This window comes from Vidua macroura, chromosome 3 (genome assembly GCF_024509145.1).
Source record: "Vidua macroura isolate BioBank_ID:100142 chromosome 3, ASM2450914v1, whole genome shotgun sequence".
NCBI classification, from domain to species: Eukaryota; Metazoa; Chordata; class Aves; order Passeriformes; family Viduidae; genus Vidua; species Vidua macroura.
This window is the reverse complement of record NC_071573.1, coordinates 22,147,585-22,174,724: the sequence shown is the minus strand read 5'-3', so window position 1 is coordinate 22,174,724 and position 27,140 is coordinate 22,147,585. Positions and strand designations below refer to the sequence as shown.

Sequence of the window (27,140 nt, the reverse complement as noted above, 5' to 3'; positions counted from 1 at the left end):
TGGAGTTGGGACAAAATACTCCAAGTCAGTAGGAGGTGAAGAATTCTTCCATGAAATGAATCACAGGTTGAAATTATTCAAATAATAAAAAAGAAAAGCAGAGATCAAGATATAGGCTACAGGGATCATCAGCCTGCAGTTCTCCAGATAAATCCTACGGATTTATGTACTGCTTACAGACGTCTCAGTTATGAGGCCTGGCTCTTGAACTACCTCCCAAGGAAATAAAATCCATGCAGATCTCCAATGACAGATAAGCAGCATGTGAATTCAATTTCTTTAATAATCAAACCTAAGTCCCTAGCAGCTCCAGCTGTCATGTCCATTTCCAGCTTCTACAGATACTTTATCAGCCTTTACTTCCAGAGCTGATGTCACACGACACATCTGCTGGTTACTGCTGTGAAAACATCCCCAGTTTCACACCTTCCCAAAGACAGATCCTCAAAATCCTCTGCTACAACATGCAAGTGCCTCTTGACAGCCTCTCCAGCAGTAAGTGGGCACAGTTCTAGAAATACTGAATGGATCTTGCAAGCTTTCCTCTCTCATCACATCTGTGTCTTTTCCTGCCAAATATTTCACCCTGCCCTCCCCTCTACAGCCTCTCTCTTATCCATACAAACAACCCTCTCTTTGGTAAAGATGAGGCTTTCATAATCTACTTGCTGATGAAGGAAAACAGAAATAGAAGTAAGCACACATGCCTTTTTCCTTGCTTACTTTAAAGACGCCATAGAATTTTTCTTCAACTCTGACTAGATTGATCTGAACAATGAAAAGATACAGACAAGCATTTGGGATGCCTGCTGTAACAAAACAAGCATTGATGCTTAGTGTGGAAATGATAGAAGAAGTTAAGCCATGTTAATTTCCAAAACTCAAATTCCCTGGAGTTTTACAGGTATTTTTGTCACAGCATATGTTGCAGCTGAGATGGCCACAATACACAGAGTACAGTCATGCAATTTCAGAAGGCTTTAAGCAGTCACACATACAGAGCAACACCACACCCCATCAGAAGGCTTCAGGTGTCTGCCCATAGAGAGTAACATCACTTCAGAAGGCTGCAAGCATCTGCCCTTCTTGTTCTTTAGCCCAACCTTTTATTCCCTCGTGTTCATGCATTGCACCTGTGTGCCCTCTGTTCCCTTTGGTGGTTGGTCAGTGCACCTGGGCACTCCATGGCTCATTGTTGTCAATGCTGTTCACCTGCTTTTCACAGCTGTAGCCCATTCGGGAGGAGGCTTGGCTGCAGCCCCACTCCCAATTACCACAAACTGTGTACCTACATTAAGAGTCCTAGGCTGCAAGGTGCTGAGCATCTCTGCAAACTTCATTCACCTGGGAACAGCCAGTGAAAGAGATGAGGAACACAATTTGTAGGATTAGGCCCTGAGAATGGTAGCACAGTGCAGACTGCCAGACCCAAAGACTGTCCAAGGCAGTAAGTCTCCTCCTTCAGGCATAGTAAATAAGCTTTAGTACAGTCTGAGATGCCAGGGAGTGGCATCAAAACACATACTTGCCATTCAGTATTTTACATCTCACTGTTGCTGTCCAACATTTGGCTCAAGCCAACAGTCACATGACCTTAATGGCATTTGTGAGCCACTTAAGTTCATGAGTTCATGTAGTCCAGTTGCTTGAAAGACAAACATTTGCTGGTGTAAAGGAAGGAAAGGGAAGCAGGGGAAGTGGAAGGAAACCATCTTTCCTATGGGACAATCATTCTGAATTAGTAATGAGCTTTAAAAGAGAAAACTGCATTGCTAGTCATCCTCTCTGGAAAAAAAAAATGATAATGCATGTTCCCATCTTGCATCCTCAAATGCAGAGCCTGCAGAGACTTTTTGGATTAACAGGTTGTAGTATCACCCTACCCTTACCAATTAGCCTCCAAATGATTTCCCAGGTCCCAAGGAACCAGAGCAGAGTTATCATTAGTGCCCAGCACTAACACAGCATTTCAGCACTCTAAACATTTAACAGGGGAAATTACCTAAATTATTATAAGAACAACTCTACTGATTCTCAGCCTTGCTAAAATAAATAGTACTATTTGTTATCCTATTATAATACAAAGACTGCATTTCCTATTTCATTCTGGTGCCATTTTCCCTTCTTCTAAATGATCATGAGACTGGGCTGGAAGGAGGGAAAAGAATCTTGTAAAATGCTAAATCTACAGGAACTGAGGTTGCTTAGCATTCCAGAGAGTGCAGACAAATGACAGTAAAACAAATAGACGCAAAGGAAGAAAGAGGAATTGTTATGCAGTCCTTACCAGTCTTACTGGTTTCTATTGGATTTTCATCACTGAAAGATTGAACAAAGGCATAAAAGGCTTTGCTCCTGAAAGGTCACAGAAGGTGCAGGGTAACAACCAAAATGATTCTCTTAACACGGCTACTTCCCAAAGTGTTTGGTCACACCCAGGCTGAGCAGGAGTGAAATGCTCTGCTCACAAATCCCCCTGATCAATCCTGCAGAGGGATCAAACCCAAAGTGGGACACAAACTGAAGGGCTTGCAGAGGAAAATTAGAAGCTCCACATAAATGAGGCTCAGCTTGATGCCTTGTATCCTTGGCAGGGTGACCAAAACTGCAGTTTAGACACAAGATGAGTGCAGAGGAAGGTCTGTGAGAACAGAAATCTCACTATTTAAGAAATATGTTACTTTTTATCTACATGTGGGTATAAAAGAAAAAGATGGGGAGAGAGCAGACAGCTATGGGACTTGCCCAGAAAGGCAGTGTGGCAGAAAAACCCATTCACATCATCCTGTGACAACAGCTCAACAAAAATCTGTAGAGAAGATGGAGATATGTCCAAGAAACAGCAGTTCTGCACAATCAAAAAGGACTAACTCAGAAACAAACAAGCTTTGAAACATTTTTCTTTCTTTTATGACTCACCCGTGCACTCCAGACCATGTATTGACATAATGTGTAACAGTCTGAAACTCCTCTTAAAACTTACTAGCTTTGACCACAGCATCATTCCTGAGAAGAAAACCTCAGCAGATGAAGAATCTGAACCCAGTCACATTTTCCCTGGTCACACAGCTGCCTCCACAAAGGCCGCTGAGAGTCCAGACCAGTCCCTGCACGCCAGACTCACCCTGAACAACTCCAAAGTGCCTGAGCATCCAGACACACACACAACCACATCATCAGTGAAAGTGAAAATCATTAAGTGAAGAAATGAAAAATTAAGTTTGAATTGATCCTATAACCAATCTGATGCTTTTAAGGGGAGTTTTTTGGTCTTTGGTATTGATGTGGACTGTTCTATTTGATCATGGTTCTAGAAACAGTTTCTATCAGTACATATGACTGATTGCAGGGTATGCTATTGCAACCCTAACAGGCTATTCCCCACAAAACAGAGATAGAAATTACCTTCTGACAAGATTTATGAGGTTTTCCCCACTCCCTTTGTTTTACAAAAAATGAAGTTTTAAAGCCTATTAGCTCATGACACTACTAAAAACACACCTACGAAGATATTATTAAAATAACCAAGAGTTAAAAAAAATAAAATTTAGACAGTTATGAGAAAGAGCAGCACTCAGTTATCCAAAAGGGCATATGATAATCACCAGTTCAAGTCAACTAAGAGTTTCATCACATACATATTTTCAATATTTTGCTACACCAAGTACTTAGAAAGCTGTTCTTCCAAGGCTTTACATTCCCTCGCCTTGCACTGGACTAAGTGATAGCTATAAACTTTTCACTCAGACATGGTCCTTGGCCACATACACTCATAACATTTTAATAGTGAAGTTTAACTAAATGTTTTCATGATTTTAAACTCAGTAAGAATTAATTTCTTACTCAGTATTTCTGAATTTGGAGTTTCTTACTGGGTTTGGAATCCTGAATCACTGAATGCTCCCAAACATTTAAAAGATAAACATATTAAAAAATGTATTAAAAGCCTACACTGCCCAGGCAAACTGCCTGTGAAAAAAAAATATTCTAAATGGGTAGACTGACTGCTCTCAGGGTTATATACAAGAACTAGATCAAAGCAGACAGACAGGATGTTACTCAAAATAATTTTCTCATCTAACTCTACTCACCACTCAAGCAGTGAATAGTAGGTTTTCAGGCATGATGGTTATTATCACGTGCTGAGGTTTTTTTCCTTCCTTTCCTAGGGGAAAGGACTGTGCAGAGTCCTCAAACTGTAGGAAGGAAAAAGCATTGTTTGCAAAACAGCTGATGCAGGCTAATATGCATTTATTTTGTAGCATATTCCTACACTAGTAACAGAATGACAAAAAATGCAGTGGAAAATATCTTCAAAAAATTATATAATCTATATTCTGTGCCCTGGGGGCATCAGCTGTACCTTTATCCTTTCTGACAAATCTAGTAGGTCTTTATTGTATTCCAGTGGCCCCACTGCCTTCTCATGCAACATTCCCTTCTTCTTTTAAGAGTGTCATTATTTCCTCATTACATGGATGGCTCATACTCTCCCTTCATCCCTCTCTCAACAGATATCTGGATAGCTCAGATTCCCTCAGATTCCATTACCACCAACTTTATACTTCAACCAATTTTCCTCATTTTTCAAAAGGCTCCACAAATCTTCAGCTACCGCATCTTGCTGGTGTGCTAAGCTGCAGAAGATCCTCCTCACAAATTTGTCCATGTTCTTCTCCCTTTCCATATCCATGAGTCTAACTCACATTTTGGATTCCAAAGCAAGTAAATGTATGTTAATAAAAGGAGAAACCCCACTTCTTTATTTATATCTCACTTCTCTGAGCAAGTGATGTTCCCTTCTATCCCAATTCACATATAGCTCTCCAAAGAGTTTTCAGATAGGCAGGTAAGTCTTACTGTTTATCACACATCAAAACTTCCAGTTCCTTTTATTTATTCCCTCACTTTAGTATATTCTTCATCTAAGAGACCATTTGTTCCAGGCTTTATTCCTAGCATGCGTCATACTGATAGAAGTTTTCCCTTGGGATGTTCAATATTCCATCTTTTAAAGAGCTTTAATTTTATGTGACTTGGTTCAGAGAAAGAAAAAGGTTTCAAAAATCTACCTTGTTATATAACACACTCACCTCCAGTCCATCCTACATAAACAGAAAGTTATAAAAGGCCTGATTTACACACAGTACTTTTTGTCTGTCTGTTCAATGTCATTACAGAGTTAACATTTATAATGCTGTTGAAAAGCAGGTGTTGCCAGCAATGGGCTAAGTGGAAACATTAATGTGACAGTTTATTAATCAATTCCATCTCACAAACCCTAATGTAACAAGAAGAAGCATAAATAAATATCTGATCTGTTAAAGTAATATATGGCTTTCACACTGAGACCCACTTTAGGGGTGGGCTCACATTGGGCCCACTCTAAATTTCTTGGCAATTTGAAGTTCAGGCTCCTAACACATTGGAGGATAATATACGAGCTGAAGGCATTAATGGTTTAAGGGTGGTTTGTGTTTGCATTTAATTTTCAGTGAATTTCAGTACTGTTGAAAGGTGCTGGATCAATAGTGCTAGTTTTGAGCATATTTATCTTGAACTTTTCCCTATGGTCTTATCCATATGAGATGGGATTCAGCTTAGCTAGTACATAGTTAGCCCCACTGGTTTCTCTGCTTGTGAGGACCAATCCTAATTAAAAAGTAATATGGAAGATAGTAGGAATAAGTCTGTTGACTTACAGGGAGAGCTCAAAAGTAATCCTCCAGCTTTAAGCTGGAATATTTACAGCTCTGTGCCCCCTTGACCATCCTCAGTCCTATGCTGTCCCTTCTCTTGTGCTGACAGACCTAATGTCCATGTACTGCCTAAAATCAGACAGGATGAATCCAGGTCTCCCTCATTTCCTCTCTCCTGTGCACACACAGACTGAAGGGGAACTACACGGTTCAGCTTGGACAACATTTTTGCACGGGGTGAAAGAGAACTGAGTGAGATAAAGTCTGTCACATTCCTTGTCATAATCATGCACAGATGTTCCATATTAAAAACTAATATTTACTGAAATACTTTCAAAGTTGCATCAGAGCTCCTCAGAGTGTGTTAAAAATAAGCACATGCAAAATATTACATTTAGCTGGGAGCCAGATTCCTTCACCAAAACTACAGACAACTACACAACTGTTTCTCTGCTAATACAGTGAGCCAAATCAATCCCCTTCATCTAAACACCTCTGAACTCTGGGACTGGTTTTATCTGAGCCTGTATTTGGCCAAGTAATTGTTACCCTCCAGTGAGTACATGACCACATGTAAAAAGTTCACGGCATGATCAGTTTATTACATGAAGAAATGTAATAAACTGTGATTTAAATTTAATAGCCTCAGACAAATTTGCCTGTTTGTTCAACAGAGTGAACTCTCAACCTCCGCTCATTTACAGAGATCCAAGATTCCTGCATTGCACACAGCAATCCAAATCGCCTCAGCAATTCATAGAGTTATAAAATGGTTTGGCTTGCAAGGGACCTTAAGGACTATCTAGTTACAATCCACTGCCATGGGCAGGGACATTTTCCACTAGGCCAGGCCACTCAGAGCCCCATCCAACCCAGCCTTGAACACTTCCAGGGATGGGGCAGCCACAGCTTCTCTGGCAACCTGTTCAAGTGCCTCACCACCCCATAAGAAGTGTTTGTTTACCCTAATAATGATAAATCACAAAAACAACAACAACAATAATACAGCACATGTGGTTCTGATAAGACTGAGCCTCAAATTCCTATTTGATTAAGAGACCATCATAGGACAAATCCAGCAAAATCAAGTATCTGTCTGAAACCCAGGGAAAGTGCTTGATTTACAGCCCTAAGTGGACGTCTGCCATGATTTTCGCACACTTTGCTATCTTGGCTGACCTCTCCCAGACGTATTTTCTGCAAATCAACAGATTTCACATGTTTTTAAATACAGTGACAGCCGGGAATTCATAAATAATATATCTCCACTGAAATATAACTGCTATGTCTGAGCAGTTCCGGCTCCATGCTAGATCTGCAGCAAAGCCAGACAGCTCAAGTTTATAGCAGCTCTCCCCATTCTGCAGCTATGCCATTAAAACAGCTCCACTTGTACTCAGCTGCCCAGACATGGACAGCTCAAGCTAACGGTACCTAAATACAAGCATGAAATATTGCTTCTTGTCAGGAGAAGTTACAGTCATGCATGACAAATATAGGTAGGAAAAAGTGCACAAAGTACATCAGACAAAGTGGGTACATGAACACTTTGTTTCAAAAAAACAAAGATGAACTTGTGGGATTTGTGTTTGTTTTGTCAATTTGTCTTCAGTGTCATTCCTGCCCATCAGATGGGAATGTCAAACAGCATCCATGGACTGGAATAACACTTCACTCCTGGAACCCAGGCCATGCCCCCTGCACCCATTACACAGTACTTTAGGAACCACTCATTTCTGTTTGGGCACTAAACATAAAAGTCACGCTTGCTGGAAAGCCCTCTATTCCTTCTTGCTTCTCAAATTGTCTGAACTGTTATCCTGGATCAGAAATCATAGGAAAAACAAGATTTGCTCTAGGCCCCACATTTGCCATTCTAACCTTCAGCATGGAAAAGGAGAAGTAAGAAATAACAAACACATAGGGGACTTTTAACAAAGGCAAGTACATGTTACTAGATGCTTTGGTCACCTAAACGATTTTCATTTTTCTTCTGAAGTTTTTTCCTATGTTTCCTGAACACCTATACTAAAGACACTGTATGCTGCTTGGGACACCTCAAACTTTCTGATCTGAAATCACCAGTCCCAGACTGACTCATGCTAAAAATCTTTTTCTCTGCCATACACACACACACCCCCTGCACTGAAAATCATCAGAATCCACCATGTTCTGCCTGGTTACAGCCATAAGGCACCATCTGAGATAGCAACTGAGACCATCTGAGATAGCAACTGAGACCAGACTCCCTTGTTACCCATCTCATATTCAACAGATTTGCAAATAAAAATGTTCCATCTCTCTGCCCTGTAAGATATGTAATAGTTCACACAAGAAAAACTGCTGAAAAGCCTAAATCATACCCCAAACAGCCATGTGAGGTAAGACTTCTCAGTATGCATGGAAAATCTTATCATCTTCAGTATCTTGGGTGCTTGGAGCAACTTCTAACTTACTTTAAATGTTCCATGTAGGCACCCACATGTAGATGATTTATAACTATCCTAAAAGTTTTTTAAATACTTAAAGAAAAGTTACAGCAGCCACCAAGGTACCTTCACCACAAGCCAAGGCCTGGTATTCTGTGGGTGTGAGAACCACAGCAGGCAGCCAAGACCTTTTGGCACCAAGAAAGGGAATCCTGGGACTCACTTCACTCAAACGTACAGAAATGAGAGATGGGAAAGTCCAAGACACCTCCCAGCCTAACAAGAAGGATCATTTCCCTGGGCTTTTCCACCCATCAGTTTCCAATTACTCAAGAGATGTATTCTTCTACCTCCCATCCTGGGAGAGTATCTGTTGGTGTAATGAATCTCACAGCTATGCAGATTTTCTATTTGCTCAGCCAAAACTTGTATTTCCTAAAAATCATTCTTAGAACATCCTTCTGTTGGAAATTATATAACTTTCCTCATTAATTTATTAATTAATTGTTTTAATTAACTCTTCTAATTAATTGTTTTAATTTATCGTAATAATAAGCTGTGTAATCTTCCACTTTAGCCAGAACGGAGCAAAGCGTTTTTCACAGACTGCTGTGGTTAGAACAGTTTGGGAAAAGCACTGAAACTTTAAGTTTTGCTAAATCAACCTTGATATGCTTTCATGAACAAAGCCTGAGGGAGAGATGTATTGCTGAAAACTGGACACCAGGAAAGCAGAAGTTATAGACCACAAGGACATGGTGCAAAAACCAGAGAAGAAGAAGAGACCAAAGAAGAGAGTTCAGCATTTGTACTAAAAACTCTATCAGGGAACAAAATAGTAAAAAGGCTGAAAATGTGTATTAATTATAATAAGAAGTGACAAACCAATAACCAAGAGAAGACAGAATACTAATTAAGAGAACTATGTACTTTGTAACCAATGAACATTGATTTCTTTGTTTGCTAAAGATATACAAATAATGAAAAAGTTTTGTTAGTGGGTGTGCATCCAGGTGGAGCTATCACCATGCTTCTGTGAATGAAGTAATGCTTACTTTCTAATGTCAAAAAATAGTGTTGGAGAGTTTGATTTATCACAATGTTTCCAGCAACACTTCTACGAGGAGTTGTTCATTTCTCTTCTAAATGTTACGTTTGCATTTCTAATGAATCACATGTTCCTGTTCCACGATGATGTTGTACTTTGGCCATTTCAACCTTTCACTGCTGTTACCAATGATGTCATTTCCCACTCCAGCTAGGTGGAACTAGAGGGGAGAAAACTTTGTTAAAAAAAGATAAGAGAATGTCTCCAGGTTGCTGCTGCACTGACAACACGCATTGTTCTGCCTTCTGAGAACACTGTAATGAAGGGAGAGTACATTTTTCTAAGCACTAGAAAAATTCTAGTTACTTTTCCCTCCTGTGGTGTGTCCTTCCAACACTATTACAGAAAGAACCACAATACAGGAAGCATCAGTGTGTTGGTAGGGCTCGTAGTCTTGTTTGCTGCCATGGATATGGATGAGTCAAGGAAATGCATCTTGGAGTAGAAAGCAAGCTGGTCTGTAAGAATTATGCAAAAGCTCAGGGTCATCATCGGATGGACAGTTAGGGCAGATCTGTGAAATCCAGGGCAAGGCCAGGCACAGGGAGTGAGTTACAAAACACCCACCTCCTCCAGTGAGGGCAGAACAGCTCTGGAGGTTCAGCCGTGTGTCTGGCTGAGAGCAGTTAAGTGCTTGCTCATACCCTATGCACGCACTGGGAGCTGTAATGGCTCCTGGTGAGACGTTTTCCAGACACTGCCTGGCTCTTCCACAGTCAGCAGCTCTTATTAAAATTTTAATAAATTGGTTCAATAATTGCAGCAAAAGCCCCAATGCTCCGACATAGTGCTAGGCTGAAAAAGGACAGGGAACAGCACTTGTCTGGAGCACATCTCAGTGCTACACAGGGCCACCTCTGCACTTGTAAATCCAGTCAAACTCAGTCTAAAGGTCATAGTTATCCTTCCGAGAAATCCCATTACAGTCAGAGCTGCACTCACCAGGGACAGGAATGTTTCATGGTGTGCTCCTAGCAAACAGTCAATGAGCTGCATCAGAGCAGCAAAAGCAGGCAGAAATCCCGGGAGCACAGCAGGCACGTACAGCCCATCAGCACATCCACACAGCAGGCAGCTCTCAGGGAGGTCCAAAAAGCAAATGTGCAGGTGGGCACACAGGTCTGAAAGGGCAAGGTCCTGCTCTCCTCTCATTCACCAATGTCTTGTTCATTCCTGTGATGGGTCCCAAGAGAGAAAGACACATCCTAAATCCTATCTTCATCTTGAGACAGACCAAACACTCTTAACTTAACATGATAAACTCTTCCCAGCATTGAAACCCTTTTCTTCTGTAGGAAATAACAAAATATGTATGTGTTTTGAAACAAAAAATAGTTCTTGCTGCTCTTTGAAACCAAATCTTTTCTCCTCCTTTACACAGATCTTTCAAAGGAGCTCAGGTTGAAAGACCAGATACTTCTACACTACACACATAATGGCACCAGAATTGGCTGTGAACCTACTGGTAACTATTTGCCCTGTGCTGCGCTCCTTCCAAGAGCTATATTTTGCCTTATTGATCTGATACATTACCATGTACAGTCTTCTCTGTTGTGCAGCTCCTTCCCTCACTGGCTCTGAAGATCCTGAGGAACTGAGAAGTTTTGAATGTCCAGCCCATATGGATGACTGTCTGCACTAGTGAACCCTTCTTCCACAGAGACACTCTTCTGTGATTGAGGGTACAGTATGAGAGGAAAGCATTCCATAGAATATTTTTCTTCTTTTTTTAATATAGGTAAATAATTGACATTTTTTTAGTCTATTCACCATATGCAAATCTCTATCACTAGTTTGTTTCTTCCATTTTCTTTCTTGTTTTTGAGTTCAAATCATTCTGTAAGAAAAATAACTGTTGGAGGGTTTTTTAAAGCTATAGTAGTTCAGTTTTATGGGAGGCTATTTTACAAGTGTACAAAGGAGGATGTGATCATTTAAAAGTGCAAAAGGCTGAGATTTAGACTTCTACCCTCAAAGTCTCCAAACAAAGTACAAATCAGTTTAAACTATTGCTCAGACTGTCAAACATCTCTTCTGTGAACAGTTCAAGTTGCAGAGATGGTCAGTCATCTCCTGCTGTAGATTTGCAAAATTTCCACTGTAATCTCACTATAAAAGGGAGCAGAGTTCAAACTCTTTGAAGCAACAACTAAAGAACCTCACAAAGAACATCTCTCTGACCAAAAGTGTTGCTTTTCTAAGTGCAGTTTCTCTGCAGTGCAAAATACTTCAGAAAGAGTAGCAGAAATTGTGACATCTAAAAAGGTAATGCCTCCTGTCAGGTAAACAGTTTTTTTAAAAAATATTGCTGTCCAAGAAATTCATGCTGTCCAACATGTTGAGTTGGGTTTTTGGTTTTGGTGGTTTCTTTTGACAGAGGAAATTGTCTTTGCTTTAAAGCATCTGATGATGTCTGCTCTCTTTTGTTTTCTGACATCTGCTCTGACATTCCAGTACTTTGGCAATTGTGTTATAAAATTTGTTTCTGACAAAAGCAAAGGCATCCTTTAAGAAAATTCACTCCTTCCATCAAGAATAAAACCAAGCATCTACAGCTGCAGCTATAGTGGACTTTCACCATCACAGACTAAGAAAAGTGCCCTCAACTGAAATTCTGATTTGGAGGTTTAAAAACAATCTTGTCTCTGCAACAAAAAATGGACATGCACAAATACATACAATTTATAGAATAAATGTATAGCAATGCTTTTTGTTTTACTTTCACATAAGCTTCTTATTATCATAGGAAACAGGAAATATAGGTTGAAGCCCCCCTGAAAATATCAGTCACAAGGATAAACAGCAACTCAGTTGCTGGTGATGAAAAAGACATGCAAAAAATGAGAAAGAACAAAAACAAATGTTTTCACTGGAGCAACATCATAATATTTTTTTTTGACAGCTTATCAGAAACGAGTCCAAACAGCAAGTCAAATTGTGTTTTTATATGAGTTCTTTTTAATGATAAGTAGTAAATGGTAAAAAAAAAAGTAATGTAGAAGACGTTCCTATTCATTCATGTTGGATCACAGCCAAACTCAGCTGCAGACTTGGACTCCAAATATGCCAAAGTTTAGACATAGAAAAAAACATTATTCATTCTAATTTTAATAAAATTATTTCTATTTCACTTTTCTAGCTTCTGCTGGGAACTGAATTAAGAAATCCCAAAGCAGACATCTGCTGTACCATCTATTTATACACTTGCACAGGAAGGGAAAATACTGAACTCTGCAATGTGCAACAGGACTGTAAGTCAGAACTGCAACTGGAATCCCAATTCCATGCTTCCAGACCTTTAGTTATTTTAAATGTGCAGTCTTTACACTAAGCTGGCACGAGATTTTTCATTTGTACTCAAACACAACAATATTTTCAGGAGCTGGGTAAGGAAGCAAAAGCTCTCCTGGAGCCTTGCTACTATTGCCTGCCTGTATTTCCATTTTCTTGTGGGTAGCTGAGGAAGTGATGTCTGGCCTTCCTGGGCAGGATCCTTGCACATCCCAGCCTTGTGCTGCTCCTCCCCTGCCTCTGCTGCTCCCTGGCACTGCTCATGGGCTCCCAGGGGAGCCCCAGGGCTTTCCACCTGAGCTCTGATCCCAGCTTATCCCACAGAACACGCAGGGCCTAACAGGGTCTTGCCGTAGCAAGGTGACTCAGGAATCTTCTTTCCATCCATTACTATTTTCCCAGGGATTCACTTTCTCGCCATATGTCATGGCTTGATACTGGCGCAACACCAGTGCCCCTATGAAAATACACTTTCTCAACAGAAATGCTATGAGATGTTATTAGGAATAGAGCAGAGCAGGCTTAAGCTTAATAACAAATGAAAAAAAAAATTATTAAACTTCTAATATGTATAAGACACACACACTAAATCCAGGATGAATACCCTCCAAAACAACTACAGTGAGACATCACCCGGGATTCTTGAATAAGTTGCTACCCTTTAGATAATCAATACTCAGTCTATTAAGGGAGAGAGGAGTCTCTTTTGCACCACAGGCCCCCCCAGGAAACACAGTTGCCACCTCCTGTGTTTCCATGTCACACATGGCAACTGCCCGGAGAAAATCTGCCAGTGTGACACTCTCCTTTCCATGTCACAGTGCTCTCACCACCGTGCATGGACAAGACTGCTCTTAGGGCTCCTTTAAGGATGCTTTGCCAAGGACCAAAAGAGACAACAGTTCAACTTCTCATCTTGGGAATACAGTCCCTCTCCATTTTCCCCAGGGGCCGAGGGTCTAAGAACAGAGATCATCTTCTTCCTGAAGACAGAGGGCATCACCATTCCCTCCTCAGCTTTTTTCTGTTCTTGCTATTCCTGTGCTGGTGGTTGCTGAAGCAGGTCTCCTTGGGTCACCACTGCATTCCCCTAAAATGCAGTGTCTATTGCAGGAGAATTTGGTTCAGTCTATGGCTAACAAGAAAAGTCCAGCCAAAAGCTGCTCCATCATCTCCTCCCACCTAAAAATTCCTTCTTCTAACATCTCAGGTCCCAGACTGTCTCTCTTCTCTTTCAAATCGAGGAGGAGTAATATTTCACTAAGCTTTCATTTCCCAGGAAAGGGTTAAAAGTCTCGGACTCCCAGACGGCTGAAATCTCTGCCCAGAGCTCCAGCTCCCCCACTGGGCATCTTCCCCCCCCTTCTCTTTCTTCTCTGCCAGCAAATCTCCAGGTGCCATCAGGTTCTCTGTCTCTTTCCCTCTGGGGTGGGGGGACAAAGGCATCTCCGCTTCTCTCCACCCTTCCGTCCGCAGGAGCTGGCTCGGTTCCAGTCTTTCAGCCCCCTCAGCGTACCTCAACCAGCCTGCATGGCTTCCCCTCTCCCACCCAGCCCGTGGCTGGGCAGGGGAGGTCTGTACTGGACTCTGACGACCGGAACCAAAGAGACAGTTCCCCTGGGAGTTCTTGCTTTTAACCCCCTGTGTTCTCAGAGGCGTGTCCATACTTTCAGTGGTCACTCCAGGTGCCAATATCCAAACCTGACCACTGATTGGTTTGACCCAACTTCTTGAAAAAATTCACTTCCATGTCAAACCACAACACCATATAATGAGGAAGCAGGAAGAATGCAGCTGTTGAAAACAAGGCCGTCAAATCCTCTAGTCATCCAAATGACCACAGCACTGAGCTCTAGGACTGAAAGCCCCTCTACTGCTGCCTAGAACACAACATCTTAGCATCTCCTTTTCTGCTGTTGCTTAACAGCTTCCATGAAAGATTAAGTACCTCAGAGAGCAAATCAACCACAGCAAGGATGATGAAAACACATCCAGCAAGAACATTTCATACCACTTCCCTCTCCCTCTTGGCACTGAGGCAACCGTATGCTCTGTGTTTTAAGAGGAAAAAAATCAAACCCAAATCAAAACCCCAAGCACATTATTTTCATGTCACATTTGCATAACAGATGAATAGTTTCTAAACCAAATCACATTAATAAGCCCATTACCATCCACAGTACGACATTGGGAGGACACACTCTGCAACACAAAAGAGGAAAAACTCTTGCTTCTCAAAGACATGTCCCTCCCTTGATCTTTCCTACACTAGAGTAAGGGTAAAAGGGGCCTGAACAGTGAGTTGGGAGGCCAAAGCAACCACACATCTCACGGCATGAAGCAGACACCCATCTCTGTTCACTGAGATCCTTTATATCCACCAGAATGGTGTCTAGCTGACAAGGACTGTCTAGAGGCAGGAAAGATGTGACAACTAGAACTGGTGCAGAACACAGGACTTTATAGCCAGAACCTGCCTTCTGAGATACCTAGTGGATACTAAAACATGATGCGTTTGTAAGGCACCGGCACTGCTTATGGTGCTGCACAAGCTGCAGGAGGATATAAACTGATATAAGTCAGCATAAAAGCTCTGCTGATTTATACTGCCCTACTGAAAACTGGCCCCAAAGATTTTGTTACCTAGACAACCAGAAGAAAACTAATTCTTGCAGTACCACAGGAATTGGCAAGATTGAGCTGTTTACAAAGCCCGCTCTTGAACAACATTTTCCTTTTTTCTTGTTGTTTATAAAATATTTGGGCCCTTCCATAGTAAGCTGAATTATATCTGTCATGGCTAGCATAGATATAATTCATCTCATTAAGGAGGGGTACAAACTTATTTTCTGATGAATTCTCCAGGCTTGCTAAGCAAAATAAGTCATTTGGTGCTTGAAGCAAGTTACAAACAACCCCATGGTTAAAGCACTATTAGCACTGATCTGTATCAGATTCTTCAGCCTTTTTTCAGACAGACACAGCTCAGAAAGTACCTGTTCAAATCCACTGTGCAGCTGGAACATGTAGAGATGGGGCCCTAGAGCTCTGAAATGCTGTGACATCATGGTCACAACCCAGGCTGCCCCCCCGGAAACAAGGGTTTCTGCCTGTTGCTTCTGCTGCAAGAAAGAGAGAGATGGTTTCCTCTAACTAGCTTTATTTACATTATTTATTTATTTATTTACTTTATTTTGGCTTTCTAAAGGACACGACATTCCTGAAGCCCATAGCACACCTTTCCCTGAAAGGCTTGACCACACGTTCTTCCACAAAGTAAATCATGTGACTGACTTCAGTTGTGCTTCAGGAACTGGAGTGGCCTTCCCTGAAGTGCCCCGAGTTCACAGAGAACTCACATCTGCAGACAGTGAAAGGCAAGACTGGGCTGGTTCACCCCTCATCACTGCCTGACCTCACCTTGTGCCCTCTTATCACCACTGGCTTCAGCAGGGCCTGAACTAAACTGCGAAGAATTCAGCAGCTGCTCCAAAACTCACAGCAGCCTTTGGATGGGCAGAGGCCAGCTTAGAGTCCTGTGGGATGTCAGTGAGAGTTTTGGAAGGCAATTCCCCATTTCAGCTACAAGGGACATAGTCCTGCTAACTCAGGGACAAAAGATGGGGAAAAATATTTCTAAATGAGTTCCTTATTTGTCCCTTGCATGCTCATTTCTGGGGGAGAAAACAATTAGATCTTTGATATTTAGATCAGCAATGCATTTTCTCTCTCTTTCTCTTTCAGTTGAGAAAATGCATTATAAATATTTAAAAAACCTCCTCATGAGCTAAAGGAAAAACTAGAAAATTCAATACTCAGGAAAAAAATAGAATAATACAAGAAATAAATTTGTTTGTGGGTCTAAGTAGAAAATGAGAAGTTTTCAGCCTTCTAGTCCAGCAATAGATCTATCTGCTTTCTGTATTTATACAACAAAAATATTAAAAAATAAATTTAAAATGGGGAGGCAATCAGAGTAGCACAGTCCCTGCTGGAAAAACTGTTCCAAGCAGCACACAACCTTTGCTCTGGTAAGCCATTTACACCTTGGAAAAGCAGCTTCACTGTGGAGAAGGCACGAACAAAATGCAACAGGAGACCTTTAGCCCCCTGGGGAGGGTCTGTTGTAATTACCTGGGGCAATGGGAGGCACAGCTTTCTTCATCTTCATTGGGAAGAGGAAATCATGTTTGGTATGGACAGTGCACACCTCACTGAAGCAGGGATGCTACTAAAATAAAAGGTGTCTGGAGCACTAGCTCATCTTGCTGGCTGCTCTTGCAATCCACCAGGAAATTTAGAAAAACCTTGAAGAGGCTTTTCACATGTCATAGGTTGCAAGATGTAGCTGGGGGCGTATATTCTATTTGACATCTGTTAGAGGTGGGGCAGTTATCTTCTGTTAATTGGGCAGTTTTCCTTAGCTCTTCCACAAACCAATCCTCCCTCCAAGAAATATCTTCTGCTAATGGGCCATTGAGTCTCACTGCATGGCTGATAAAAATTACATCATCCCATGCCCATTGGGAGATGCTCCGCCCAGGAGGAGGAGCCAAGCACTCCTAACTGGATATAATCTGACATTTGGAACACCATAGCAGCCTTTTTCCACTGGATTCCTAGAGGAGCAGGTTTCTTGTCCACTGGATTCCCAGAGGAAGACCAGGCCCACCTACACCACCACTGGATCTTCAGAGGAAAACTCCACCCTTCCACAGGAACAGAACCACAGCTGGCACTGCAGGAAGACTGCAGCCACCATTTAGTGGGATTGCCAACACCCTGACCAACAGGGTGTCAGGGCGTGGGGTTTTTTTGTGTTTTTTTTTGTTTGTTTGTTTGTTTGTTTGTACTATTACATTTGTATTTTTAATTTTTCCTAGCAAAGAATTGTTATTCCCATATCTTTGCCTGAGAGCCCCTAAATTTCAAAATTACAATAATTCAGAGGGAGGGGGTTTCCATTTCCCATTTCAAAGGAAGCTCCTGCCTTCCTTAGCAAACACCTGTCTTTTCAAACCAAGACATCATGACACCCCTCATCTGTGGGAGTACAAGAGATGAGTTTTCACTCCCTTATGCCTGTGACACACAGCAGACAACCAGGCCTATGAAATGAGAGGAGTTTGGTGTTCTGAACCAGGTTAGTGCTAATGCTTCATGTTTCAGGCAGGATGTTTTACTCAGAGACCCACACCACACCACATTAATATTAAATTCAAAACCCCATTACATGCCTCTGTTATGGAAAATTCCTTTTATTGCACAGAACTACAGGGGCTTGACTGAAGGAAAGCCCAGTTAGTTATAAATAATTCACCCAAAAAATGAAGCAATTTTAAGACCTGAAAGGAATGGTTCATGTGCCATTCTTTCATGAATAATGGTCTCTTTTTGTCTTTCTCTACAATCTGGATTTTTTTTTAAGCAATTCCTATTTTCTGTCAAAATACCCCATAAAATTATTGAATACCAAGTTTTCTTAGCTAACCAAAATGCTTTTTTTTTTTTTTTTTTTTTTTTTTTTTTTTAAGGAATTGGCCCATATAAACACAATCTTTGGCTGACTTTCCCAAAAATCTTCGAAGAACCCATTTTGCTCTCCAGATCATCCACTTAAGGAATGAGTGGGAAGCTGAGCAATGTATCCATGGCTTCTATCTCCAGCTTCCCACCACTGGCATTGCTACACTGGGACACACAGCAAGGTCTTAGTTACATGCTGGGCTAGACAAACTTACAGGAATTCATGTGTACCTGGAATGCCTCCACTCTGATTTCTGCCTCTATGGGACAGAAGCTAAACTTGCCCCCAACATATTAAAATTTGGGTTCTGTAACACCAAAGCTCATAGACTCCAACGCTTGCAACACCCTGAAGAAATAATCTAAACGTTTCAGAGAACAGAGACACATTTTGGCCTTCAAACACTGTTCCTGCAATACAGCAGTTGCTATGGAATATCACAAAACCTGTATTTGTACAGTGCCACCATCTCTGTCCTTGGCACAGGGGCAAAGTCAGGGATAGGGGTGTGACTGACGCATTCTGTGCTCCAGAAACAGGAGCAGCTGGCTACAGAGTCTCCAGGAGCACCCATGGGGGCTGCTCTAATTGAAACTGGCCCCTGAGCAGCTCAGAAGCTAAGGAACAGAAGCAGAGATGCCTCGAGCCACTGATGTACTCTCTTCCTGAAGCTGTACCTTTGGAAGCATGGCAGAAAATAACAGCAGATTGTAAGAGGGCCAGGAATAAAGCTGGGCAGAGCAGTCTCCTCACCCAACAGAGTCTTTTATCCAGACACCAACAACCCTAAAATTGCACCCTGCTGCAGGTCAGCATTGCTTGCTGTGTCACCTAAGAGGAAGAGGGACATGCCTCAGCTTCTGTTCATGTTTATCCCAGCTCTAATATTGACTAATGTCATTTCACTTCCACAGCATTGCTTTGGAATTACCCTCTGGAAACCAGGAGCAATCAGCCTGTCTTAGCACACAGAACTGATCAAAATTTGAGTTTTGATCTTGGGATCAACCCAGATGGAGCAATCAGGCTTGAGGCTTTTCCTAATCAGAAGAAGAGGGTTAAACAGGTAACCAGCAAAGAACTCTGTTGTGTCATATACATAATGAATCTTACTCAAGAACAGTGCTCTGATAGCAGACTGTGTCTGGTGGATTACATTTGCTGTCAAAGAAACTGCTCTTCCCTAATAATACATGCTCTTAGTGGGGAGAGCCAGAAATGGGGGAAGAAAGACAGAGAGGGGAGCAAAAAGGAATTTAAAAAGCAATTCAGCATTTATCCCACAGCACAGTGAATACACAGAAGCTGAAGCAGGAAGCTGGGAAGTCTCTCATGATCCACATAAGCTGTAAGACAATCTCCTGGACATTCAGCCCTGCAGGTAAAAGACTTTGGCAAACCCAGAGAAGAAAAAAGCATTCTTATCTGCTGCTGCTGACTACTTGTATCTGATGGCAGGACACAAGTTCTAGCTGAGCAGACTTAATTTCTCATCTGGACTCACTCACTTCATATATGGAACTGGAAGGAATGGGATGGCCTCCAGATATGTCTCCAGATGCAGTTCAGGTTCAAGTCCATCGAATGTTCAGGATTTTATTTCAAACCAAATCAGCTTCTTCTGTAAATTCAAAAGTGATTCTCTGGAGATACAGGTTTGCAGAGCCTTTTGTGATCCATAGCATTTCTGGGGAATATGATGAATTCTTGGGCCTGATTACTGACAGATTAAAGCACACAAATAGATCCCTGGTCTCCAAATAATTTTAAACAGAAAATCTTTGTTTGTTGGCCAAAATTATCTCAAAAACTGAGTCTGCAGTGGCTACAGCATCCAAATGAAAGCATTTCTCTAACCACCTCTCTTGCCCTTCAGTAGTGGCCATCCTGTCTCTCCTTGCCAGCTACAAAAGAGAATGAAAACCTGTTCCTGAGTTTTCAGATATGGAAAGGCAGCATCCTCCAAGCTGGCCAGCACAGGGCACACCGACCACATGATGAGAGGGCATTAATAAGTTCCCTGTTAAAACAGGAGCATTCCTGAGCCCACCACACACTGTCTCTGCACACTTGGCCTGGGACACCCATCTCACCTCAGGAATCTCTTAGCAAGTTATTTACAGGGTTTCCTCTGCCTCAGGGAAAAAGAGTAAGCACACAGGAGCTAAGAGGTGTGAAATCAGCACTAAGGGATTTTTCATGCAGATGGTGCAGTCCTCAGTGAAAAGCAGCTTCTCCTACATGACCTTATTTCTGTGGTTCCTCCCATTATGCTGTGAAGGTAGCCATGCACCCTACCTCATGTGGATGCTACAAGTGCATCAAAGTCTTCCAAGTGCTGTGTAATCAAGTAAACCAGTAAAACACAAGAATTTGTTTTAAAAGCAGATTCATTTGTGTATTTATAACAACAAATGAAAGAAATGAAAATAATGCCAATTTTTGTGGTTTGGATTGGAGGGTAACTAGTAATTTTGCAAAGACAAGAAGGGCAAGAAAGCTGTATTTTAGCCTAATTAATCAGAACTAATGAACACCTAAAACCTTGTTTCTCTCAGTCAGCACACTCTCAGCAGTGACAGTGTAGTAGCCTGTTCTCCATCAAAGAGCAGCCCAGGGGCCATCTAATGACACTCCAATGTGAGTGTCTCCAAGTTTTCCATGAAGTATAGCTTGCCTGGATTTCCAGACCAGATGGTGGAACTGTGAGACAAACTGTCAGATGGCTCTGAAGTGTTTAATACAATTAAGGATATGCAATCTGGAAATGCCCTGGGCTCAGACAATTTGTCCACAGATTTCTGTAAAGCTTTCAGAAACAAATCCACACAGTCTCCTTCTGAGCAAGCTTAATGATTTTTTAGCCAACAGCAAGGGAATCAGGGATCACAGGAAGCAAACAGAACCTCTTGCTGATGCCTTCTCACTCCCATAATGGGCAGGGCAGCAAAGGAGCAGAACATCTTCTCAGAAGAGCTTCACTGAAAGAGTTTTTAAGCATTTGAATGCATTGCCCAGGGTGGTGATGGAGTTGCCATCCCTGGAGGTGTTCAAGAAATAGCTGGATGTGGCACTTTGTGCTGTGATCTAATTGACAAAGTGGTGACTGGTCAAAGGTTGGACTTGATGATCTTAAGAGGCCTTTTCCAACCTAAATGATTCTGTGATGAACAGTTGACAAACATCATGAAATAGAATCAGTTTCTCAACAGCAAATATTTTATCTCATAGTGCTTTTCGTCTAAGCAAAGGAAGCATTAATTCTCTCTATGCTCCTCAAAGACTTGAAATTACACCACCTGCACAGACAGGGAAACTGAGGCACATTGCTTCACAGCTCATCTCCATCCAGCAGACCAGTGGGAGAACAGCACATACTGGGCCTGCCTTCTCTTTACTCATCCTCTCCTCCCTTTCTTTGCTTTCCATCTGCACCAGCATCAGCCTAAGGAAGCAGCTCCCAAACCCCTAACATTTCCACAAGCTCAGAAAGACAGCTTGCCTTTGACACCAAGCAAGACAGAGGACACCCACAGAATGGGAAAAGCCCACACCTCCTACTTCAGAGCAGCAGAGCTGAGTGGAGAGTGACTGTGAACAGAATCACACAAATACATGGCCCCAGCTACCCTCTTGTCAATCGTTTCACCAACACACATATCCCAGTACCAGGAACAGGAGCACCCAGTAGCAAACATCCCACATGTGACATTTCTCACTGGAATATTTTGTCTACCCTGGAGTAAAGGGAGAGAGCTAGTGCCTAAAACACACACTCACAGGTGGAGGAAGAAGGAAAAGGTTGGAGGAGAGGCTGAGCTGCTGTAGCACAAAAAGCAAAAAATTCATGCCCAAAGCAGAGTTCAAGATCTCCCACTTCCAGGTGTGCTTTGTGATCTGTTAAAGGGCAACAGGGAGATGATCACAACACCATAGTGGGTGATGTAAATCATAGAATCATTAGTGTTGAAAGGCACCTCTGGAGATCATGTAGTCCAACCCCCCTGCCAAGGCAGGGTTACCTCACGTCAAATCCACTCTAGGCAGGAATTTGTCCTCTTTGATCTCCAAACAAAAATACACGAAGGGCTTGAGAGAGCTTAAAATAACTTGAAGTACACTTTACATAAGGCATATTACCTGTGTTTTCAAAACAAGCAAAGAAAACCCAAGATATTCAGTTTAAAGAAATTTGTGTTAGATCTGGGAAAAATATCATATCATGGCATGGCTAGAACTAAAACCTGTGAGTGCCCAGAGCCACAAGCTCTTGTTCCATGACTACTTTAAGCTAGCATAACCACCAGCTGCTGTCAAAAAACAACTTTGCCACTTCACACTCGTATCACTTCTTCCCATTCACACCAGCAACTGGGATCTGCATCAAGCTGTATTGGTTTATGAATGCCAGCAAGACTAAAGAAGCAGAGGTGGGAGTAAAACTCTGGAATTAATTGTGGCATTGTCATCCCAAATTAAATTCATCTGCCTTTAAAAGATACACGTGACCTCTTCTCCTACCCCTCACACTAACCTTGCAGCCCATGTCTGACTCTTCCTGCCAAAATGGTGCGTGCCTCCTGTCTGGGCTGAGCTCCACAGCCCATAACATTGCCTTTGGACTCTGCAGCTCATAGAAGAGGCAGCTGTGCAGCCACACAAGCCCCATATTTCCTACTGCTCAACAGCCACATGGGAAAACATGTCACTGCACAGCTGAGAATTGCATTGAGAACTGTATTTGTTGTATATGCTCAGATGAGCACATAAAGGCTTTACAGGTAATCTTCAGCTCCTGCTCCACCAACTCCTGGGTGTTTGTTTTCACACATTTCTTTTCTGGTTCAGGTATTTGATTGTGATATATTTATTGCTACAGGGAACATCCTTTTCCACTATGCAAGATTCCTTATGTAGCTATTCCTGGTTAAATGGCCACACACTACACTTGACAGCACACCTAAAAAAGCCAGTGAAAACCTGCCACTACATATTTGGGTATGTATAATAAATAGAAATTGTGCCTGCAAAAGCAGAACAGGGAATTTGATGCTAGACTACAACCAAAGAGCAAACAGGCTGTAAAAAGGTATTTCAGGCTGGAAGACCCCATCTATGTAACGTGCCAGAAGATGAGAACTCAGCCAGTAAGTGTCTTTTTAATAAAAGGAGGCACAAACCCAAAGCCTGCAAATGCTAGTCAGAGGCACCTTACAACCTTTAAAACCAGGTGGTTGTAGCATACCAAAACTAAAAAGATCACATGCATTCCTGCCTTAAATATCTTGGTTTATATCTCTCTCAGAAAGCTGGGAGGGTAACAACACAACTGAGTTTTTGGGATGTTAGGCTCGCTGCTGAATGCAAGACAAGTGCATAGAGATGTAACAGGAGCAATTAATTACCCTCCCTGCTGCACGTGAGCCCAATCAATCAGGAACTAGTTGGGAACCCGTCCTGCTCAAAACAAGTTACAAGCTGTCTCATCCAAAGAGTGGCGAGAGCGTGAGCTCCCTGCCACTTCCTACAGCTCAGATTCACCACATCACTTGAGCTGGCAGATGCAGCACCAGACACAAGAACTGCAGGAGCCAAACCAATTCGAAGCATTGCTGTTCCCAGAAGACTTTTCTATGCTTCTCCTTGCATCATTGATGCACTCAGCTGACAGGCTTAAGGGGGTGAGAAGTGACCTGCTATGACCTTATACATGAGCACATGATTCCATTCTTTAGAGCTGTCATGCATTGTAAATTCACAGCTTTCATGCAGGTTGTGTGTAAATGAGTTCAATAGATAGGTGCTGGAGCTTTCTTTAGCGTTACACAGGCAGTTGCACAAAGCTTGGCAGTGCTTGAGACACATTCTCTTATTTCTCCAATATATATTTTTCATCTTCTCACGTGACCTGTCTCACACATTGTTCATGAGCTCCCTGTGCTCCACCTGTCAATATCTCATCCTGCATGTGATGTCTGTCAAAAAAACCCTCTGCACAGCTCCAGGCTCACTCTCAACCTGATGTATTCCTCTCTCTCCAAGCTCATGAAAAACACCTTCCCCAGGCAGTTTCTTCAAATAAATTCTTGTCTACAGATGCTTTGATAAACAGCCTGTATTACCAGAAGGACGTTATCTATTAGGTAGTGTAACTGGGTAATTCTGAGATCAAATCTTCTGGTATACTTCCATAATGTTTTCCTACTGCTATTATCCAACAGAACTACTGATGAAAGTCAGATAACAAAGATAAATAGTAAAAGGGAAATAAAGTCTTCATGCATTGTGCCACAGTCTTTGTTCCAGAGACAGATGGCAGCCTGCATGATGCTGGGCTTCAATCTGTATGTGACCCAGAGGGTCAGTGATGCTGTACATCATCAGCTGCCTGGCCCTGGCACAGAAAGGCAGGTGGGACTGCACACAGGAAAGACTGACTTGGCCTCTGGATGGATGGGGTAGTGTGGGGCTTGGCAAATCACTTCATCCTGTTCTAAATCTGCAAGGTGGGACAATCTGGCTGACAAAGACATCTCCCTTATTTGTTTTTGGACAAATTATCAAATGTGCAGTTTTATATACGCCAAATATGACAGTTTTAGATGATGGCCTTTTCCTGCACAAGGACAATTTCAACCTCAGTGTGTTATTCAAATCTCATAATTTCATTGTACAATTGCAGATTAGAGCTCTAAAATGGTCTGAGTTTCTTCTCCCTGCTTCTGAGGTGAAAATGAAAACCAGAGGGGAACACTTGATGAAGATTTTGTTGATGGGATCACCTACAGCTTTCTTTATTGGCACTTATCACAGCTTATAAATTCAGACATAAAGAATTATTTTCATTAAATAGCATCCCACAAACCAGATTATTTTTCCATTCAGCAGCAGCTATGACAGACAAAAACAATGTTAAGCAAAAGCAGTTTGAAAATGTAAGCACCTCAAAAGAATGTCCAGTTCTGAACTACACGGCTCAAATTGTCATTTAAAAATCATTGGTTTAGATTGTTGTAGGCTCAGGCTGTCATCTAGCATAGATCAGCATGGTATAAAGCAGGATCTGGGCTTTAAAGCATGTACCATGGGTACACAGCTTGCTTCTAAAAGAAACTCCTTGTCCTTCACTTCTCCTCTGATCTGCTATGCAACTCATGTAAATTGCCCATCCTCCACAAAGTACATCAGCTGGATGTCCCACAGCTCTGTCTCTAACCACAGGGACCAGCTCAACTCACCATCAGCCAGAAGAGCTTTGTGAAGCTCAACCTGTCGGTGCCAAGAGGACAAAGTACCTTCACCTGTGCCTGTCTTGGGCACCCAGAATGTAGGTTACATCCACAGGGACCTGCAAGGCAGCCATTGTCACACCAAATGACCATCCAAAGTCTGACAGCTACATCCAAGCATAAAGAGCATTTAAGGAAGAAGCTTCCTGAAAGACAATGTGTTGTTGCTTCCTGCTGGTGAGGAGTGATACCAGGAACACAGGAGTCCTTGCACCTGGCAGTGCCCATAAGCAAAATAAAACTGAAGAGGTGGATGTGGAACATGCACTCCTGGAAACACTGCTCCCACCTCTGAGGCTGTATTTGGGTACCATGCACCAGAAACAACATCTACACATCATTCCAGCCTGGCTGGGCCACAACACACTGATTTTCAGGATGAGTATTGATCTCACTTTTGCCCCTTTAGCAACCAACACTTCAAGAGAAGACAGGCTTTGAGCTTCCTTCAGTTGCATCACTAGAGGGATGCTAAAATGGGAACTGGGAAAGTGAGCTTGGAGAAGGCATTTAAAGGAATAACCCTAGGTCAGAAGTATGAGACAAAGGTTTTCAGGCTCTGCCAATTCAGCAAAACAATGCTGTGGTCAGGGCCCGAGGGCTTTGACATTTTCATCTACATATTCTTCAATTTTATTAGGCTTTCAGTTGTTTTTGTCTCTTGGCAAAAGTGCATTTGTAAAAGAAGCAGCTACAACTAAGCTGGAAAAAGCAGTCACTCCCTGTTTCACCCAAACAGGCACGAAGGACATTAAACACACACGGCAGCAGCAAATAGCTGCTGGTGTTATCAGTATTTTCTAATCTGTCTCCCAGCAGGTCAGGTGGAAAGAAGGAGTCTCTCTGGGGTTTCTTCAGCTGAAGTTTGATTGATCAGCTCTAGCTGAACCAAACTGTTCCTGTAAGTGCTTCTGTAAACAAACTAATTACAAACCCCTACTTGACTGTATTTAGTTTATGGTTTTAGCAGTGACATCTGCACTAGCTAAATCAGGCTGGAACAAGCAAACCTACCTCTGACACAGCATCTAGTGGAGAAAGCATATTAGACTTCTTTTTGTTCACAGATTTTTCTCTCTTCTCCCCAGCCCAGTGACTCTTTGCGACAAAGATTTATAGAACTAGCAGTCTAAAGGGGGTCATTGTAGGGCAGGCAAGCATAAAATGAAAATTGAAGAGGCAACTGGAGATTAGCTTAAAGTGAGATTCATGTTGCACAATTATCACAGTAAATTCAGGAGTTCAGAGGAGACAGCACTGTGCTTTACTTCTCACTAGGCATGCCAGAGTGATTTAGAAGTGACCATTTGTCCTGCTACAAACAACAACTTAGCCTTGAAAGTTCTCTGACTTGCTACTTGCTGCCTTAAACATGAGCTGCAACGATGCACCTTCCGCTCTGCACCTCTCAATTCTCATGAGGAAACACAGCAAGGTATGAGTATTTCAGCAAGATATTTGTAAAAACATCCCTTTGCTGGGACTGCTGAGGAACATTCACTGGGGAAAGAAAAAGGGGAAGTGAACACCAAAGAACAGAAAGTCTCTTTGCATTGATTTATCCTCCAGTTCACATCCTTAGGCACTGAATTATCCATCTTCCACATAAAATGATGTATTTATTACTATCTATTTTCCAGACATGCCACAATATATACCAACAATGTTTTTTTACAGAAAACTCTTAGCCCAAGGTTATGTCTAAGGGGCTGGGTACCAGAAAACCCACATTTATTTGCCTTTCCTTCTCAACTTTTGAGCACTAAATGTTATGTGGGTCTCTCAATTCTTGTTTCA

At 42.1% G+C, this 27,140-nt stretch overlaps 1 protein-coding gene across 7 annotated transcripts in view; it reads right to left on the bottom strand.

The window, feature by feature from the left end:
- DUSP10 (dual specificity phosphatase 10) overlaps positions 1-27,140 on the bottom strand; it is a 260,585-nt gene that overhangs the window by 225,855 nt on the left and 7,590 nt on the right. For 4 of the 7 annotated variants that reach the window (XM_053972776.1, XM_053972778.1, XM_053972779.1 and 1 more), the window contains exons 1-2: positions 10,179-10,418; positions 9,184-9,396 (exon numbers count right to left, since the gene is read on the bottom strand). The exons of 1 other annotated variant lie outside the window; for it this stretch is intronic. The gene's annotated coding sequence lies outside the window, so the exon portion shown is untranslated. Of the gene's footprint in view, positions 1-9,183; positions 9,397-10,178; positions 10,419-10,769; positions 10,902-27,140 lie in introns of those variants that run through there. 2 more of the 7 variants (XM_053972775.1, XM_053972777.1) reach the window with 2 other exon arrangements.